The following is a 10,712-nucleotide window of genomic DNA, read 5'->3' on the forward strand; positions in this document are numbered from 1 at the left end:
AACAATGGCTCCAATGACTTGGTAGCTCTCACACGTGAATTATACTTAGTCACAACTCCGCATAACTAACCAGCAAGTGCACTGGGTCGTCCAAGTAATACCTTACGTGAGTAAGGGTCGATCCCACGGAGATTGGTGGTATGAAGCAAGATATGGTCATCTTGTAAATCCCAGTCAGGTGGATTTAACTAATTTAAGAGATTATTGGTTTAAATAAAAATAATAAAATAAATAGAAAATAAAGATAGAGTTACTCATGTAATTCAATGGTGGGAAATTTAGACAAGTGTATGTAGATGCTTGTCCTTATTGAATCTATGCTTTCCTACTGCTTTTATCCAATCCTTCTTACTCCTTTCCATGGCAAGCTGTATGTAGGGCATCACCGTTGTCAATGGCTACATCCCATCCTCTCAGTGAAAATGGTCCAATGCTCTGTCACAGCACGGCTAATCATCTGTCGGTTCTCAATCAAGTTGGAATAGAATCCCGTGATTCTTTTGCATCTGTCACTAACGCCCAGCCTTCAGGAGTTTGAAGCTCGTCACAGTCATTCAATCCCGGAATCCTACTCGGAATACCACAGACAAGGTTAGACTTTCCAGATTCCTATGAATGCCACCATCAATTTTAGCTTATATCACAAAGATTCTGATTAAGGAATCCAAGAGATATGCACCCGATCTAAGGTAGAACGGAAGTAGTTGTCAGTCACGCGCGTTCATAGCTGAGAATGATGATGAGTGTCATGGATCATCACATTCATCAAGTTGAAGTGCAACGAATATCTTAGAACAGGAATAAATCGAATTGGATAGAAAACAGTAGTAATTGCATTAAAACTTGAGGTACAGCAGAGCTCCACACCTTAATCTATGGTGTGTAGAAACTCCACCGTTGAAAATACATAAGTGAAAGGTCCAGGCATGGCCGAATGGCCAGCCCCTAGATCTAAGAACTAAACGTCCAAAGATTGAATAATACAATCAAAGATATCTAATAAACTAGTAAAAAGTTCTATTTATACTAAACTAGCTACTAGGGTTTACAGAGGTAAGTAATTGATGCATAAATTCACTTCTGGGGCCCACTTGGTGTGTGCTTGGGCTGAGCTTGATCTATCCACGACCTGAGGCTTCTGTTGGAGTTGAACGCCAAGTTGTAACATGTTTTGGGCGCTCAACTCTGGTTCGTGACGTGTTTCTGGCGTTTGACTCCAGAATGCAGCATAGAACTGGCGTTGAGCGCCTGTTTATGTCATCAAATCTCGAATAAAGTATGAACTATTATATATTGCTGGAAAGCTCTGAATGTATACTTTCCAACGCCGTTAAGAGCGCACCATTTAGAGTTCTGTAGCTCCAGAAAATCCATTTTGAGTGCAGGGAGATCAAATTCCAACAGCATCAGCAGTCCTTTGTCGGCCTCCTATCAGAGTTTTGCTCAGGTCCCTCAATTTCAGCCAGAAAATACCTGAAATCATAGAAAAACACACAAACTCATAGTAAAGTCCAGAAATGTAAATTTAGCATAAAAAATAATGAAAACATCCCTAAAAGTAACTAGATCATACTAAAACCTACCTAAAAACAATGCCAAAAAGCGTATAAATTATCCGCTCATCACAACACCAAACTTAAATTGTTGCTTGTCCCCAAGCAACTGAAAATCAATTAGGATAAAAAGAAGAGAATATACTATAAATCCCAAAATATCAATGAATATTAATTCTAATTAGATGAGCGGGACTTGTAGCTTTTTGCTTCTGAACAGTTTTGGCATCTCACTTTCTCCTTTGAAGTTTAGAATGATTGGCATCTATAGGAACTTAGAATTTCAGATAGTGTTATTGATTCTCCTAGTTAAGTTTGTTTATTCTTGAACATTCAAGCTTTTCACTTGGACCTGCATGCCACAAGCACATGGTTAGGGACAACTTGATTTAGCCGCTTAGGCCTGGATTTTATTTCCTTGGGGCCTCCTATCCATTGATGCTCAAAGCCTTGGATCCTTTTTACCCTTGCCTTTTGGTTTTAAGGGCTATTGGCTTTTTCTGCTTTTTTTTTTCTTTTTCTTTCTATTTGTTTTTCGCCATTTTTTTTCGCATGCTTTTGCTTTTTCACTGCTTTTTCTTGCTTCAAGAATCAATTTCATGATTTTTTCAGATTGTCAATAACATTTTTCTTTGTTCATCATTCATTCAAGAGCCAACAATTTTAACATTCATAAACAACAAGATAAAAAATATGCACTGTTCAAGCATTCATTCAGAAAACAAAAAGTATTGTCACCACATCAATATAATTAAACTAAATTCAAGGATAATTTTGAAATTCATGTACTTCTTGTTCTTTTGTATTAAAAACATGTTTCATTTAAGAAAGGTGAAGTATTTATGGAATTTATTCATAGCTTTAAGACATAGTTACTACATACTAATGATCATGAAGTAGAGACACAAAACATAGATGACATGTAACATAAAATCCGAAGAACAGAAAATAAGAGCAAGGAATGAGTCCACCTTAGTGGCGTCTTCTTCTTGAAGGACCAATAATGTCCTTAAGCTCTTCTATGTCCCTTCCTTGCCTTTGTTGCTCCTCCCTCATTGCTCTTTGATCTTCTCTAATTTCATGGAGAATGATGGAGTGCTCTTGATGTTCCACCCTTAATTGCTCCACATTGTAACTCAAATCTTCTAAGGAAGTGTTGAGTTGTTCCCAATAGTTGTTGGGAGGAAAGTGCATCCCTTGAGGCATCTCCAGGATTTCTTGGTGATGAGCTTCCTCATGTGTCTCTTGGGTTCCATGAGTGGGCTCTCTTGTTTGCTCCATCCTTTTCTTAGTGATGGGCTTGTCCTTTTCAATGAGGATATCTCCTTCTATGATAACTCCAGCTGAGTAACATAGATGGCAAATAAGATGAGGAAAAGCTAGTCTTGCCAAAGTAGAGGACTTATCGGCTATTTTGTAGAATTCATGGGAGATGACTTCATGAACTTCTACTTCCTCTCCAATCATGATGCTATGAATCATGATGGCCCGATCCAAAGTAACTTCAATTCGGTTGCTAGTGGGGATGATGGAGCGTTGAATGAACTCCAACCATCCTCTAGCCACAGGCTTGAGGTCCAGTCTTCTTAATTGAACCGGCTTGCCTTTGAACTCTTGAACCATTAAGATTCCGACTTGTTGAATGGGGTTGGTTAGAACTTCCCAACCTCTTCTTTGGATCTCATGTCGGATCTCCGGATACTCATTTTTCTTGAGCTTGAAAGGGACTTCAGGGATCACCTTCTTCTTGGCCACAACATCATAGAAGTGGTCTTGATGGGCTTTGGAGATGAATCTTTCCATCTCCCATGACTCGGAGGTGGAAGCTTTTGTCTTCCCTTTCCCTTTTCTAGAGGATTCTCCGGCCTTAGGTGCCATCAATGGTAATGAAAAAACAAAAAGCTTATGCTTTTACCACACCAAACTTAAAATATTGCTCGCCCTCGAGCAAGAGAAGAAAGAAAAAAAGAAGAAGAAAAATATGGAGGTGAGGGGGAGAGGTGTATTCGGCCAAGAAGGAGAAGAGAGGTTTGTGTTGTGTGAAAATTAAGGAGAATGGAGGGGTTTATATAAGGAAGTGAGACAGGGTAGGTTCAGCCATTTAAGGTGGGTTTGGGTGGAAAAGATTTTTTTGGAATTTGAAGGTAGGTGGGGTTTATGGGGAAGAGTGGATGGATGTGAGTGGTGAAGGGGGTAATTGGGAAGAGAGATTGAGGTGATTGGTGAAGGATTTTTGGGAAAGTGTGTTATAAGATTAATTAGGAGGTAAGGTGGGAATATGTTAGGTGGGGATCCTGTGGGGTCCACAGATCCTGAGATGATCCTGTGGGGTCCACAGATCCTGAGGTGTCAAGGATTTATATCCCTGCACCAATTAGGCATGTAAAATGCCTTAGCATACCATTCTGGCATTTAAACGCCGAAGTGATACACGTTCTGGGCGTTCAACGCCCATGTGTAGCATGTTTCTGGCGTTGAACGCCAGTTCCATGCTTGTTACTAGCGTTCAGCGCCAGCTTTCCTCAGTGCACATTCCTGGCGTCCAAACGCCAGGATGTTGCTTGCTTTTGGCGTTTAGCACCAGATCCATGCTCTGTTCTGGCGTTGAACACCAGCCAGATGCTCCTTACTGGCGTTTAAACGCCAATAAGTCCTTCCTCCAGGGTGTGATTTTTCTTCTGCTATTTTTGATTCTGTTTTTAATTTTAGTATTTTTTATGACTCCACATGATCATGAACCTAATAAAACACAAAATAACAATAAAATAAAAATAAAATTAGATAAATAAAAATTGGGTTGCCTCCCAACAAGCGCTTCTTTAATGTCAATAGCTTGACAGTGGGCTCTCTTGGAGCCACAAGGGTGATCAGGTCAATGTTGTGAACTCCCAACACCAAACTTAGAGTTTGGATAAGGGGGTTCAACACCAAACTTAGAGTTTGGTTGTGGCCTCCTAACACTAAACTTTGAGTTTGATTGTGGGGGCTCTGTTTGACTCTGTACTGAGAGAGCTCTGCATGCTTTCTCTCCAGTGTTACAGAGAGATGGCCGTGTGCCTTAAACACAAGGTAGTCCCCATTCAATTGAAGGACTAATTCTCCTCTGTTAACATCAATCACAGCACCTGCTGTGGCTAGGAAAGGTCTTCCAAGGATGATGCATTTATCCTCTTCCTTCCTAGTGTCTAAGATTATGAAATCAGCAGAGATGTAAAGGCCTTCAACTTTTACTAACACATCCTCTACTAATCCATAAGCTTGTCTTACTGACTTGTCTGCCAATTGTAATGAGAATAAGGCAGGTTGTACCTCAGTGATCCCTAGTTTCTCCATTACAGAGAGTGGAATAAGATTTATGCCTGACCCCAAGTCACACAAAGCCTTGTTAAAGGTCATGGTGCCTATGGTACAGGGTATTAAGAATTTACCAGGATCTTGTCTCTTTTGAGATAAAGTTTTCTGAACCCATGTATCTAGTTCACTAATGAGCAAGGGAGGTTCACTTTCCCAAGTCTCATTACCAAACAAGTTGGCATTCAGCTTCATGATGGCTCCAAGATATTGAGCAACTTGGTCTCCAGTTACATCTTCATCCTCTTCTGAGGAAGAATAGTTTTCGAAGCTCATGAATGGCAGAAGAAGATTTAGTGGAATCTCTATGGTCTCTATATGAGCCTCAGATTCCCTTAGGTCCTTAATAGGGAACTCCTTCTTGTTTGAGAGACGTCCTAGGAGGTCTTCCTCACTAGGATTTTTGTCCTTCTCCTCCCTTGTGCATTCGTCCATATTGATTACATCAATGACCTTGCACTCTCCCTTTGGATTCTCTTCTGTATTGCTTGGAGAATACTGGGAGGAGTTTCAATGATTTTCTTAATCAGCTGGCCCACTTGTGCCTCCAAATTTCTAATGGAGGATCTTGTTTCACTCTTGAAACTTAAAGTGGCCTTAGACAGATCAGAGACTATGTTTGATAAGTTAGAGGGGCTCTGTTCAGAATTTTCTGTCTGTTGTTGAGAAGATGGTGGAAAAGGCTTGTTATTGCTTAGCCTGTTTCTTCCACCATTATTAAAGCCTTGTTGAGGCTTTTGTTGATCCTTCCATGAGAAATTTGGATGATTTCTCCATGATGAATTATAGGTGTTCCCATAAGGTTCACCCATGTAATTTACCTCTGCTATTGCAGGGTTCTCAGGAACATAAGCTTCTTCAGAAGCTGCCTCTTTAGTACTGTTGGATGCATTTTGCCATCCATTCAGACTTTGAGAAATCATGTTGACTTGCTGAGTCAACACTTTGTTCTGAGCCAATATGGCATTCAGAGTATCAATTTCAAGAACTCCCTTCCTCTGAGGCGTCTCATTATTCACGGAGTTCCTCTCAGAAGTGTACATGAATTGGTTATTTGCAACCATGTCAATAAGTTCTTGAGCTTCTGCAGGCATTTTCTTTAAGTGAATGGATCCACCTGCAGAATGGTCCAATGACATTTTGCAAAACTCAGATAGACCATAATAGAATATATCTAACATGGTTCATTCTGAAAACATGTCAGAAGGACACTTTTTGGTCATCTGCTTGTATCTTTCCCAAGCTTCATAGAGGGATTCACCATCTTTTTGCTTGAAGGTCTAAACATCCACTCTAAGGTTGCTCAGCTTTTGCGGAGGAAAGAATTTATCCAAGAAGGCCGTGACCAGCTTATCCCAGGAGTCCAGGCTATCTTTAGGTTGTGTGTCCAACCATGTTCTTGCTCTATCTCTTACAGCAAACGGAAAAAACATGAGCTGTAGACTTCAGGATCTACTCCATTCATCTTAACAGTCTCACAAATCTGTAAGAACTCAGTTAAAAACTGATAAGGATCTTCAGATGGAAGTCCATGAAACTTGCAGTTCTGTTGCATCAAAGCAACTAATTGAGGTTTCAGCTCAAAATTGTTTGCTCCAATGGCAGAAATTGAGATGCTTCTTCCATCAAACTTAGACGTGGGTTTAGTAAAATCACCAAGCATCCTCCTTGCAATATTGTTTTTAGATTCGGTTGCCATCTCCTTCTCTTGTTCGAAAATTTCAGAAAGGTTGCCTCTGGATTGTAGTAATTTAGCTTCTCTTAATTTCCTCTTCAGAGTCCTTTCAGGTTTAGGATCAGCTTCAACAAGAGTGCCTTTTTCCTTGTTCCTGCTCATATGAAAGATAAGAGAAAAAGAAAAGGAAGAGAAATCCTCTATGTCACAGTAAATAGGATCCTTATTATTAGTAGAAGAAGAAAAGAATAAAAGTGAAGAAGAACCCAAACACAAGGGTGAGGATAGAAGCAGTGATTGGAGATGAAGAGAGGTGAAGAGAAGTGTTAGTAAATAAATAAATAAATAGAAGAAGAGAAGGAAGAGAGAATTCGAAAATAATTTTGAAAAAGTAGTTAATGATTTTCGAAAATTAAAGATGAGATAGAATTAAAATTAAAATTTTAAAACAATTATTTAATTAATTAAAAAGAATTTTGAAAAAGAGGTGAGATATTTTCGAAAATTAGAGAGGGAGAAGTAGTTAGGTGGTTTTGAAAAAGATAAGAAACAAACAAAAAGTTAGTTAGTTAGTTGAAAAAGATTTGAAAATCAAATTTGAAAAGATAAGAAGATAAAAAGATAAGATTATATATTTTGAAATCAAATTTTTGAAAAAGATAAATTTTGAAAAAGATATGATAAAAAGATAAGATAAGAAGATATGATAAAAAGATAGGATTGAAAAAGTTTTAATTTTTAAAATTAAAATTAATTACTTAACTAACAAGAAACTAAAAGATATGGTTCTAGAATTTAAAGATTGAACCTTTCTTAACAAGAAAGTAACAAACTTCAAATTTTTGAATCAATCATATTACTTGTTAGTATAATTTTCGAAAATCAAGATAGAATTAAGAAAAAGATTTTTGAAAAATATTTAAAAAGATTTTCGAAAATAAAAAAAAAGATTTAATTTTTGAAAAAAATTTTGAAAAGATAAGATTTTTAAAATTGAAAATTTGACTTGACTTGTAAGAAACAACTAATTTTAAAAATTTTTTGACTAAGTCAACTCAAATTTTCAAAAATTAAGGAAAAAATATTTTTTTTGGATTTTTAATGATGAGAGAGAAAAACAACAAAAATGGCTCATAACATGAAAATTATGAATCAAAACTCATGATGCATGCAAGAACACTATGAATATTAAGATGAACACCAAGAACACTTTGAAGATCATGATGAACATCAAGAACATATTTTTGAAAAATTTTTGATGCAAAGAAAACATGCAAGACACCAAACTTAGAAATTTTTAATGTTTAGACTTTATGAATGCAAGGATGCTCATGAAAAACAACAAAAGACACAAAACAAGAAAACATCAAGATCAAACAAGAAGACTTATCAAGAACAACTTGAAGATCATGAAGAACACTATGAATGCATGAATTTTCGAAAAATGCAAGAAATTTTTAAATCATGCAATTGACACCAAACTTAAAACATGACACAAGACTCAAACAAGAAACACAAAATATTTTTTTGTTTTTATGTTTTTATTAATTTTTTTTGTATTTTAATTATTTTTTTCAAAAAAATATATTTTTGAAAAATGAAAATAAAGAAAAAAATTTTAAAAGATTTTTGAAAACTTTTTTGAAAGGAAAATAAAAAGAAAATTACCTAATCTGAGCAACAAGATGAACCGTCAGTTGTCCATACTCGAACAATCCTCGGCAACGGCGCCAAAAACTTGGTGCACGAAATTGTGATTCGTACTCTTTATTGTTGTATGGAATTAATTCCCGGATAATGGCTCCAAAAAACTTGGTGCTCAATATCATGGTGTCTAAAATTTAATTCACAACTTCGCACAACTAACCAGCAAGTGCACTAGGTCGTCCAAGTAATACCTTACGTGAGTAAGGGTCGATCCCACGGAGATTGTTGGTATGAAGCAATCTATGGTCATCTTGTAGATCTCAGTCAGGCTGATTCAAATGTGATTGGATTAGATAATTAAAAGATAAATAAAATAAACAGGAAATAAAGATAAAGTTACTCATGTAATCCAATGGTGGGGATTTCAGATAGGTGCATGGAGGTGCTGTGTTGCTTCTGAATCTCTACTTTCTTATTACATTCATCCAATCCTTCTTACTCCTTTCCATGGCAAGCTGTATGTAGGGCATCACCGTTGTCAATGGCTACATCACATCTTCTCAGTAAAAAAGTTCCAAATGCTCTGTCACAACACGGCTAATCATCTGTCGGTTCTCAATCAGGTTGGAGTAAAATCCAGTGATTCTTTTGCGTCTGTCACTAACGCCCAGCCTTCAGGAGTTTGAAGCTTGTCACAGTCATAAAATCTCAGAATCCTACTCGGAATACCACAGACAAAGTTAGACTTTCCGGATTCCCATGAATGCCGCCATCAATTCTAGCTTATACCACGAAGATTCTGATTAAGGAATCCAAGAGATATGCGCCCGGTCTAAGGTAGAACGGAAGTGGTTGTCAGTCACGCGTGTTCATAGGTGAGAATGATGATGAGTGTCACGGATCATCACATTCATCAAGTTGAAGTGCAACCAATATCTTAGAACAGGAATAAATCAAATTTGATAATAAATAATAGTAATTGCATTGAAAATTGAGGTACAGCAGAGCTCCACACCCTTAATCTATGGTGTATAGAAACTCCACCGTTGAAAATACATAAGTGAAAGAGGTTCAGGTATGGCCGAATGGACAGCCCCCAAACGTGGTCCCAAGACCGAATGATCAAAGACATCTAAAACAATAGTAAAAAGTTCTATTTATACTAAACTAGCTACTAGGGTTTACAAGAGTAAGTAATTGATGCATAAATCCACTTCCGGGGCCCACTTGGTGTGTGCTTGGGCTGAGCTTGATCTATCCACGAGCTGAGGCTTCTCTTGGAGTTGAACGCCAAGTTGTAACGTGTTTTGGGCGTTCCACTCTGGTTCGTGATGTGTTTCTAGCGTTTGACTCTATAATGCAGCATGGAACTGGCGTTGAGCACCAGTTTACATCGTCTAATCACAAATAAAGTATGAACTATTATATATTGCTGGAAAGATATGGATGTCTACTTTCTAACGCCGTTGAGAGCGCGCCATTTGGAGTTTTGTAGCCCCAAAAAATCCATTTCGAGTGCAGGGAGGTCAGATTTCAATAGCATCAGCAGTCCTTTGTCAGCCTCCTATCAGAGTTTTGCTCAGGTCCCTCAGTTTCAGCCAGAAAATACCTGAAATCACAGAAAAACACACAAACTCATAGTAAAGTCCAGAAATGTGAATTTAGCATAAAAACTAATGAAAACATCCCTAAAAGTAACTAGATCATACTAAAAATTAACTAAAAACAATGCCAAAAACTTATAAATTATCCGCTCATCATGTAGCATGTTTCTGGCGTTGAACGCCAGTTCCATGCTTGTTACTGGCGTTCAGCGCCAGCTTTCCTCAGGGCATATTCCTGGCATTCAAACGCCAGGATGTTGCTTGTTTCTGGCGTTCAGCGCCGGATCCATGCTCTGTTCTGGTGTTGAACACCAGCCAGATGCTCTTTACTGGCGTTTAAACGCCAGTAAGTCCTTCCTCCAAGGTGTGATTTTTCTTCTGCTGTTTTTGATTCTTTTTCTAATTTTTTTTCTTGAGTCCACATGATCATGAACCTAATAAAACATAAAAGAACAATGAAAATAAAATAAAATTAGATAAATAAAAATTAGGTTGCCTCCCAACAAGCGCTCTTTTAGTGTCACTAGCTTGACAGTGGGCTCTCTTGGAGCCACAAAGGTGATCAGGTCAATGTTGTGGACTCCCAACACCAAACTTAGAGTTTGGATATGGGGGTTCAACACCAAACTTAGAGTTTGGTTGTGGCCTCCCAACACCAAACTGAGTTTGATTGTGGGGGCTCTGTTTGACTCTGTACTGAGAGAAGCTCTGCATGCTTACTCTCCCTTGTTACAGAAGGATAGCCATGTGCCTTAAACTCAAGGTAGTCCCCATTCAATTGAAGGGCTAATTCTCCTTTGTTAACATCTATCACAGCTTCTGCTGTGGCTAGGAAAGGTCTTCCAAGGATGATGCATTCATCCTCCACCTTCCTAGTGTCTA

The 10,712-nt window shown here is 38.0% G+C and overlaps 1 non-coding gene across 1 annotated transcript; it reads left to right on the forward strand.

Moving 5' to 3' along the window:
* Nucleotides 1-6,098: 6,098 nt before the first annotated feature.
* LOC127742606 (small nucleolar RNA R71) lies at nucleotides 6,099-6,205 on the forward strand. Its single transcript, XR_008003953.1, has one exon. It is a non-coding gene; the product is annotated as a small nucleolar RNA R71 (small nucleolar RNA).
* Nucleotides 6,206-10,712: the final 4,507 nt, after the last annotated feature.

This window comes from Arachis duranensis, chromosome 1, assembly GCF_000817695.3.
Source record: "Arachis duranensis cultivar V14167 chromosome 1, aradu.V14167.gnm2.J7QH, whole genome shotgun sequence".
NCBI classification, from domain to species: domain Eukaryota; kingdom Viridiplantae; phylum Streptophyta; class Magnoliopsida; order Fabales; family Fabaceae; genus Arachis; species Arachis duranensis.